Here is an 8345-nt window from a genome sequence, read left to right on the forward strand (position 1 = left end):
ATGTGGTATATCTACACAATGGGATAGTATTGAACTTTATAAAAGGAATGAAATTCTATTATCTGCAACAAAATGAACTGCACTTTAGAATATCATACTGAGTGAAGTAGGCCAGATGCAGAAACAGAAATATTTCATGATCTCTCTTACATGTGAAAACTAAAACGTTTGTGTGAAATATACTTTTGAAATGAGTGGTTAAGAATGTCATGCTATGGATACAGGTAATTGAGTGTGTGTGTGAGTGTGTGCTTTCTCATAGATGAACTGTATAATGGAGACTAGCATCTTATTGGGAAGTAAAAACATGTTGCTGTACTCATCTCTACATCCCAATGAAACATTTAAATATAACTTCACAGTATGACACTAGATTTTCTGCCTTTGCCTATATTTATCCTGTCCTGATACACTTAAATAACAGAAAGTTAAACTTGTAACTGTTATTAAAGGACTATACTACTGTGATAAATTGGAGGCGGGGATAGTTGGAGAGCAAAATAGTGAGAGAGGAAGGGGAAGTGGAGGGAGGAACCCCTATATCCACAAAACTGTATCATGGAAAATAATAATATAAAAGAATAAATAGCCCAGGCCACTGCGCCAGGCCCGATCCCTTTATAATTTATTGTATATGGATAAAATGGTCATATTTTTCTATCCAGTTGCTATTTATACTTGTTGTCTATATTCTCACTAAACTAATGTCTTTATGTTTTTCACTCATTGAATTTCTTATTTTATGAAGGATTAAGCATTTTACTGTAGTGTAAATCTAAAATATGTGATTCAAAAGTTTAAAAAAGAAAAGAAAAATGAGGAAGGATGGAAAGAATAGCAAGGGGAGGAGGATGAGGATTCCATTTTGTTCTTATCTCTACAAATTATACTAAATCTGTTAAAGATTAATTAAAAAGTAAAGTAAGATTCACCCTTAAAAAAATGCTTTACCAGGGCCCGGCACTATAGCCTAACAGCTGAATTCCTCTCCTTGCCTGCTTCAGGATCCCATAGGGGCGCCAGTTCTAATCCTTACCGCCCTGCTTCCCATCCAGCTCTCTGCTTGTGGCCTGGGAAAGCATTCAAGGACAGCCCAAAGCTTTGGGACCCACTTGCGAGACCCAGAAGAAGGCTCCAGGCTGCTGGCTTCAGATTGGCACAGCTCCAGCCGTTGCAGCCACTTGGGGAGTGAATCAGTGGGCAAAGATCTTCCTCTCTGTCTCTGCTCCTTCCCTCTGTAAATCTGACTTTCCAATAAAAAATTTTTTTTAATGTTTTCCCTGCCTTATTCCTTAGTGGCTCTTAAACTTACAGCCATTGATTAGAAACACTGTTGAAATTGTACCTATCAAATGTACAAAATCTGTTCTTTTTATATTAATTTAAAAACGCTTAAAGCATTACAGAGGGGCTGGCATGATGGTTCAACTGATTAATCATCCACTTGTAAGTGCCAGAATCCCATTTGGGTGCTGGTTCACGTCCAGGCTGCTCCACTTCCCATCCAGCTCCCTGTCTGTGGCCTAGGAAAGCATTAGAGGATGGCCCAAAGCCTTAGGACCCTGCGTCTTCATGGTAGGCCTGGAAGAGGCTCTTGGCTCCTGATTTCAGATAAGTCAGCTCCAGCCATTGCAGCCATTTAGGAAATGAGCCAGCAGATAGCAGATCTTTCTCTCTCTGCTTCTCTCTGTAGATCTGCTATTCCAATAAAAATACGTAAATCTTTTTTTAAAATGCAAAGAAATCTTCCTAAAAGTTGTTGTAAGGAGTTTTGATATGTTAAATATACTACAGGATTTGATCTAAGCTCTTTTTCTTTGGTATATTTATCTTATTGCATTATTTTGAAACCTATAACTCAACAGCAAAGAATTCTTGATGTAGATAGATCAATAGACAGGTAATAGCTATAGATAGATGCATAGAAAAATATGGACGCACACACACACAAGTCCCAGTTTGTGATCTTTGCAACTAATCTTTATCAAGATTCTGTGGAGAAGCACATTGCATTTCTTGGATAGAACAATTGCTTTTGTTGTTGTTTGTGGATTTTTTGGGAAAAGACTGCTTTATAGGTGGTAGTTAGTACCAGTCAATAAATATTGATCCCCAAAGAAGAGCTCAGTTATTTATCAGGTTACTGGTCCATAGAGAGCTGAATAGAGCTGAACCAAGTGGTTTCTGGGATGACTCAGGTCAATCCTGCTTCTTGGGGAACGAAGCAATGGCTAGCTGATGCACAGCATGTTGTTTCAACAACTGTAAGAACCATGGTGGCTTTATCCAGGAGGGCGTCAGCAACCCACTCTTTAGATGCACTGGAATTGTATGCACTGAAACAGCTTTTGTTTCTCTGAAACTTCATTTTCTAAATGCCTGCAAGAAGCAGCACTTATGGTTCTGTGGGCAATCTGACAAACAGCCAGCATATTCCATAGCATCCTGGCTCCGTTACTGCCCACCAACTGCTGCGTAATACAATTGTTTTAAATGCACCCAAGAAAACACCTTATTTTGGTTTCACATTTGCCAAGCCATAATTGGAACTGCACCATCATATATGAATTCACATGTTGATGTATTCTCCGGTTGTGCCACTTGGAGTTAAACATAATGCTGTATACATTGTCTTTCCAAATAGCATCAGGACTTCACGCTCACGTTACTAAAGTAGCTGATGGTCACCTCATGAAGAGTGACTGCCATCAAATGCTTTCCACCTACTAAACTCTTCCTTTATTCAACAAATCAATAAGGACAAATTTCCATGATGAGTCATAATCAGCTGACTCACATTATAAACATATGTGCTATGTCATATAGATAACAGATAACCATCCATAGAGTAGCAAGTTGGGACTTCAGCTGTCGAGTGTGTGGATGTGTGTCTGTGTGTATAAGAGATAAGGCGGCAGCATGCTACAGTCTCCAAGTGGTTTTGCCTGGTGGTCTGTATTTGAACAAAAAACTGACTGACACGTAGTCTTGAACACACCACAGTTCTTGTTATCTTCCAAAATCTTTCAAGTCGCTTTGTAGAATCACTGAAATTATTAATTTTATCATAATATAATATTTCAAGGTTCTTTCTGAGATTAATGAAATGCTTAACAAAAATAGTTTTTTTTCCCCTGTATGAACGATTCTAATTGTATGGTAATGCGTAGCCCTGACAAATTAAATGTAAGCCAGAAAACTTGAAATGAATGCCACCTTGAAGTTAAACCACACTGCAGTGTTCTTCTTGGGAAGGGTTAATCATTTGAAGAAAGAACACATGTTCAGTAACAAATGTATAGCTCAAAGTTATAAACTCGGGAAGCTGTTGTTAAGAGCTAATATCCTTCTAAAATTAAAAGAAGAGCTGATTAGGCTGCGTGCTGGCATTCCATGTCAAAGTACTAGTATGAGTCTGGGCTACTCTATTTCTAATCCAGCTCCCTAATAATGCACTGAGGAAAGCAATAGAAGATAGCTTGGGCACCTGTGACCCATGTGGAAGATTTGACTGGAGTCCTGAGCTCCTGGCTTCAGCATGGTCCAACCCCAAATTTTTCAGTCGTTTTGAGAGTGAGCCAGAAGATGGAGGATCTCTGCCTCTCCCTGTCTCTAAGTTACTCTTTTAAATAATAAACAAATTTTCAAAAAGTAAAAATAAATGCAGGAACACATGTGTATATAAAGATAAAAAGAATCCACCTTCTAGAAGAAGAATAAACCAAGTTTGCTGTAATGACAGACAGTAAATATTTACACTCTGCATTCTGTAGAGCTGCTGTCAGGATACTTAACTCTGCCATCGTAGCATGAAAGCAACCACAGATGACAGTCCCACTCAGGTAAGTGAATGGGCACAGCAATTTTCCAACACAAATTTTGGATGAACACTGAGAATAGATATTCATATTTTTAAATGTTTATTTTATTTGAAAGAGCAACAGAAGAGAGATAGAAAAGAAATATTCCATGCACTAGTTCACTCCCCACATGACAACAGCCAAGGCTGGGCCAGGATGAATCCAGAAGGCTAGGTGATGACAGGAGTCCAGTACTTTGCCCATCTTCCATCAGTTTTGCAGGCACATTAGCAAGGACAAGCATGAGAAATGGAACAGCCACCTTTCAAGCAGCTGTTGTGCTATGGATGTCATCATGACAGGTGTCAGCTTAACCCACTGTGCCAAAATGCCAGCTCCAAATGTCATATCACTTTAACATGTCACAAAATGTTATTTTTCTTTTGATATCTTTTAATCACTTAAATACACAAAAACTTTCTAGTTCATGAAATAAAAACAAGTGATAGGCCAAATTTGACTGGCTGGTCACATTTTCCTGTTAAAATCTTAAACTTTTAACAGAAAATCATTGAGTAAGTCTTGCTCTGGAGTAAAGAATTTAAGTTTCATGGCATGCCGTGACAGCTCAACTGGCTAATTCTTCACCTTACAGAACTAACATTCCTAAAAGGCACAAGTTTGTGTCCCATCCAGCCCCTGCTTATGGCCTGAGAAAGCAGAGGATGGCCCAAAGCCTTGCAACCCTGTACACACATGGGAGACCTGGAAAAGGCTCCTGGCTCCTGTCTCAGATCGGCTCAGCTCCTGCAATTGTGGGCATTTGAATAGTGAACCAATGAACAGAGTACCTTTCTGTCTGTCTCTCCTTCTCAATGTACATCTGCCTTTCCAATAAAAATAAATAAATCTTTTTTGAAAACTGTAAGTGTAAGTAGGGGTACTACAACTTCCAACCTTGCCAGCCTAGTATTATCATTTATTCAGCTCTCAGATTGGCTGATAAAGAGAGGGGCCCCTTCCCTTTCTGCTCCATGGGTCACTAACACTCAACCCTTTAAAACCATGTGTTCCCTCTCCAGTTCAGTCTTGTTCACTAGCCGCATTATTGTGCACAAAAATTCACATATGAACAATGATTTCTCTAGCTCAATTGTCAAGTTAGACAGCTGGGAGTTTTAACTTTCATTTATTTATTTCAGAAGCACAGACATAGAAAGATCATTAGTGATCTCAACTGCCAGTTCCCTTTCTAGATTCCTCCAAGGGACAGGACTGAGCTGGCTGAGCTGCTGAGTTGGGAATCTTGATCTCCCACAGGGTGGCAGATACCCAGCTGCTTAAGCCATCACCACTGCCTCCAAAGATCTGCATCAACAGGAAGCTGACATTAGAAGCAGAGACACAGTTCAAAACTCCAAGATGGGATGCAGGTGTCAAGGCAGCTGCTTGAACTGCTAGGCCAAATGTCTGCCCCAAAGCTGATTTTGAGGAATAGGTAACACAATGAAAACACTCACAGAATGATAAGTTAAACAATCAGGAAAGCCACAACTTGTGAAAAGAAGCACTATCATTGGTTCAGAAACCCATTAAAGTGGATTTTCTCTAGATTATTCTCAGCCTCCTCAAAGCCACGGAAAATTATTTCGGAATAAAACACATGACTTCCATTCTTTCCTTTCTAAACATCATCTCAACCCCTGGAGCTAGCTTCCCTCCTTCAGTGACTTCCAGTTACTCTGATTGGTATCTCCTGACCTTAATTCTTGAGCTTTAATTTCTTATCCTCCACCTAAAAATAGAATCTCTAACAAGAGGAACTGTAAATAATATGTTATGACTTTAAAGGCTGCTAGACTGCTGGGGAGAAGTGAAGTCTTGTTAAGAGACCTTAAAAATGACTTTGTCCTTGCCTGTGAATGGCTTTATTATTTAGCCAAGTTACCTGTTAATTATCACAGATCTTACGGATTAGGCTGACATTAGTGTCACCTGAGGCTTGCTCAGAATCCTACCTTTTCTGTTTAGTACAAATTAAAGCCTACTAATTAAATAAATTTAAAATGTCAGTGGATGAATGGTAAGAATGGATTTGAAAAATACTGTATTCAGTTGATTTGCTAATGCTTCCTTCGCAAATTGATATGAACTTAAAAGGGTGAGGAATCAAATTTAGCCACATACACAATTAGAAGTTAGACTCTGTTAGAACTTTCAGAGCTGGGGATAAGCAATTGGCATGTTAGAACACCATGACCCGTATCAAAATGCTGGCGTTCAATACCCAACTCAGCCCCTGACTCCAGTTTAAGGGGAGCAGCAGTAACATCCCAAGTCTCTGGGAGGTCTATCACTCACACGGGAGACCAGGGTTGAGTTCCCAGCTCCAGGCTTTTGACTTGTCCAAGCACCAACATTTATGGTCTTTTGGTGAGTAAACCAATGGATAGAAGGTTTCCTGTGTCTCTCCATCTTTCCCTCTCTGCTTCCCTCCTCCTTCTTCCTCTCAGATAAATAAAATAAAATTGCAGAACTTTACATAAAGAACATGCTGTACTATTACTACATCTATGATGAGCAACTTTCAACATGCGTTTTGTTTGATTGGAGATACAAAGAAAGAGATACAGTTCCCATCTTGTGGTTCACTACCCAAATGCGCCTAATGGAGCTGGGCTGAGCCAGACAAGCTGGATGCCAGGAACTCAATTCAGGTCTCCCACATGGATGAATTATTCAACTACTTGGCCTACAGTGTCCCAGGGCCTGTGTAAGCAGGAAGCAGGAACTGGGAGCAAAGCTTGAACTTAAACCCAGCTACCCCAGGAAGCAACAAAGGCATCCTCACAACCTCTTAATTGCCTCTTTTCTTCAAAGTTTTGATTAAATTCGTTGGATGTATTTTATATTAGCAAATGTTAATTGAACAAAAGGAAATTTTTAACTAAAAGTTCTACACACTCTCGCTTCTATTTTCTTTCAGAAACTAGGAATGTTAGCTCAGTCTATTCTTTATTATTTTTCTGTAGCTTTCCAATTCATTGGTCTCCCTGACTCTGGCCTGCTGTCTCATCTCCTTTGTATTACAAGGGCAAATTGTATCATTTCTCTGCTCAACACCTTCAAGTAGGCTTTACTGACTATCCAATATATTTTTAAATAAATATTGAGGCTGTTTACAATCATGCCCAACTTTTGACAATTACTTCCAGGTGCAGTTTGATGCATTGCTCAAGCTTTGATATTTACCAGAATATGCCATGAGCTTTCCTCCCATGCTCTTCTCTGTCACTTTGGTTGACGTGCACTATAAACAAATGATAATAATCCCTACCATCTATCCAATTTTTACTATATCTACATAATTATCTAATTATTTGGGGCATGTTATCTCATGCTATTCTTTTATTATTATTATTACATTTAATTTTATAACACAGTTTCATAGACTCTGGGATTCCCCCAACCTCTAGCTGTACCCTCCCCCCATGGTGGATTTCTCCACCTTGTTGCATTAGTACAGTTCAAATCCAATCATAATTCTTTCATTGCAAGCATGTATTTTGCATAGTGTCCAGCATCTTATTGTCCAGATCAATTCAACAGTTTCTTGGGAAGACCATCTCTGGTCTGAAGGCAGAGCTGATAGAATATCATCCTGACCAATTAAAGCCACAGCATAACATCAACAACAATTTACAACATTATGGAGTTAAATGACATGATATCCAGTGACCAATATGTTAGAAAATGCAAGTTATTAACAACATCCTGTGATTACTTCATTGACTTTTCAATTTTAGTTTATACACAACTGGCTGCTATACACCTTGAAATGGCTATAGGGTACTGCTCAGCTGTCTCATGTCTATTTTCATTTTAGCATTTAGCAGTTTATAGTGTTGAAGCATAATTTTGCTGAACCTGGCTTTTTTTCAGGTAGTATACAGTGGCTTATAGCTCTAACAAAGCATATCCTAACAGATGAGGCACAGAAAAGTTTTAGGAGGGATGTGCAGAGAAATCTTCAACACCTTAGTAAGGAGTAACTAATCTTTGTGTCCTACCTAGTAAGGTACATGTGACACCAGACTAACCATTTCCCATTCAGTACTAAGCTTTCTTTGTTGTTCTCTGTCTAGCTAATCTAATTTTTTTTTGAAAGGGCCCTCCGGAGCAACCCTGATGGTCATTGCAAGAGAGGGTGGGGATCCAAAGTTGGAACTAAGTAAGGACTAAAGAAAGCGCCTCTCCCGATTCCCGAAGGAAGTGTACCATTCTTCTGTTTCTGCAGACCGCTCAGGGCTCCTGGCTGCTGTTCTGATGACATAGGCTCCTGCAGGGTAGGATTTGGGCTTCGTCCATCCCATGCGGGAAATTCAAAGAGGAGTGGATGACCTCAGAGTTCTTGGCCTCCGAAGGCACTCCAATTCCCTGTATCCCACGCTATTCTTACAATATCCTTATAATAACCTTAACAAATTAGATATCATATCGTAATTTTATAGATGTTACTTGGGGAAGTTATAAAACATGACTATT

The 8345-nt window shown here is 39.3% G+C and overlaps 1 pseudogene; it reads right to left on the minus strand.

Moving 5' to 3' along the window:
* Positions 1-2199: 2199 nt before the first annotated feature.
* Positions 2200-2444, minus strand: LOC121166107 (annotated as a pseudogene).
* Positions 2445-8345: the final 5901 nt, after the last annotated feature.

This window comes from Ochotona curzoniae, unplaced genomic scaffold (genome assembly GCF_017591425.1).
Source record: "Ochotona curzoniae isolate NIBS_2020 unplaced genomic scaffold, NIBS_Ocur_1.0 contig_1071, whole genome shotgun sequence".
NCBI classification, from domain to species: domain Eukaryota; kingdom Metazoa; phylum Chordata; class Mammalia; order Lagomorpha; family Ochotonidae; genus Ochotona; species Ochotona curzoniae.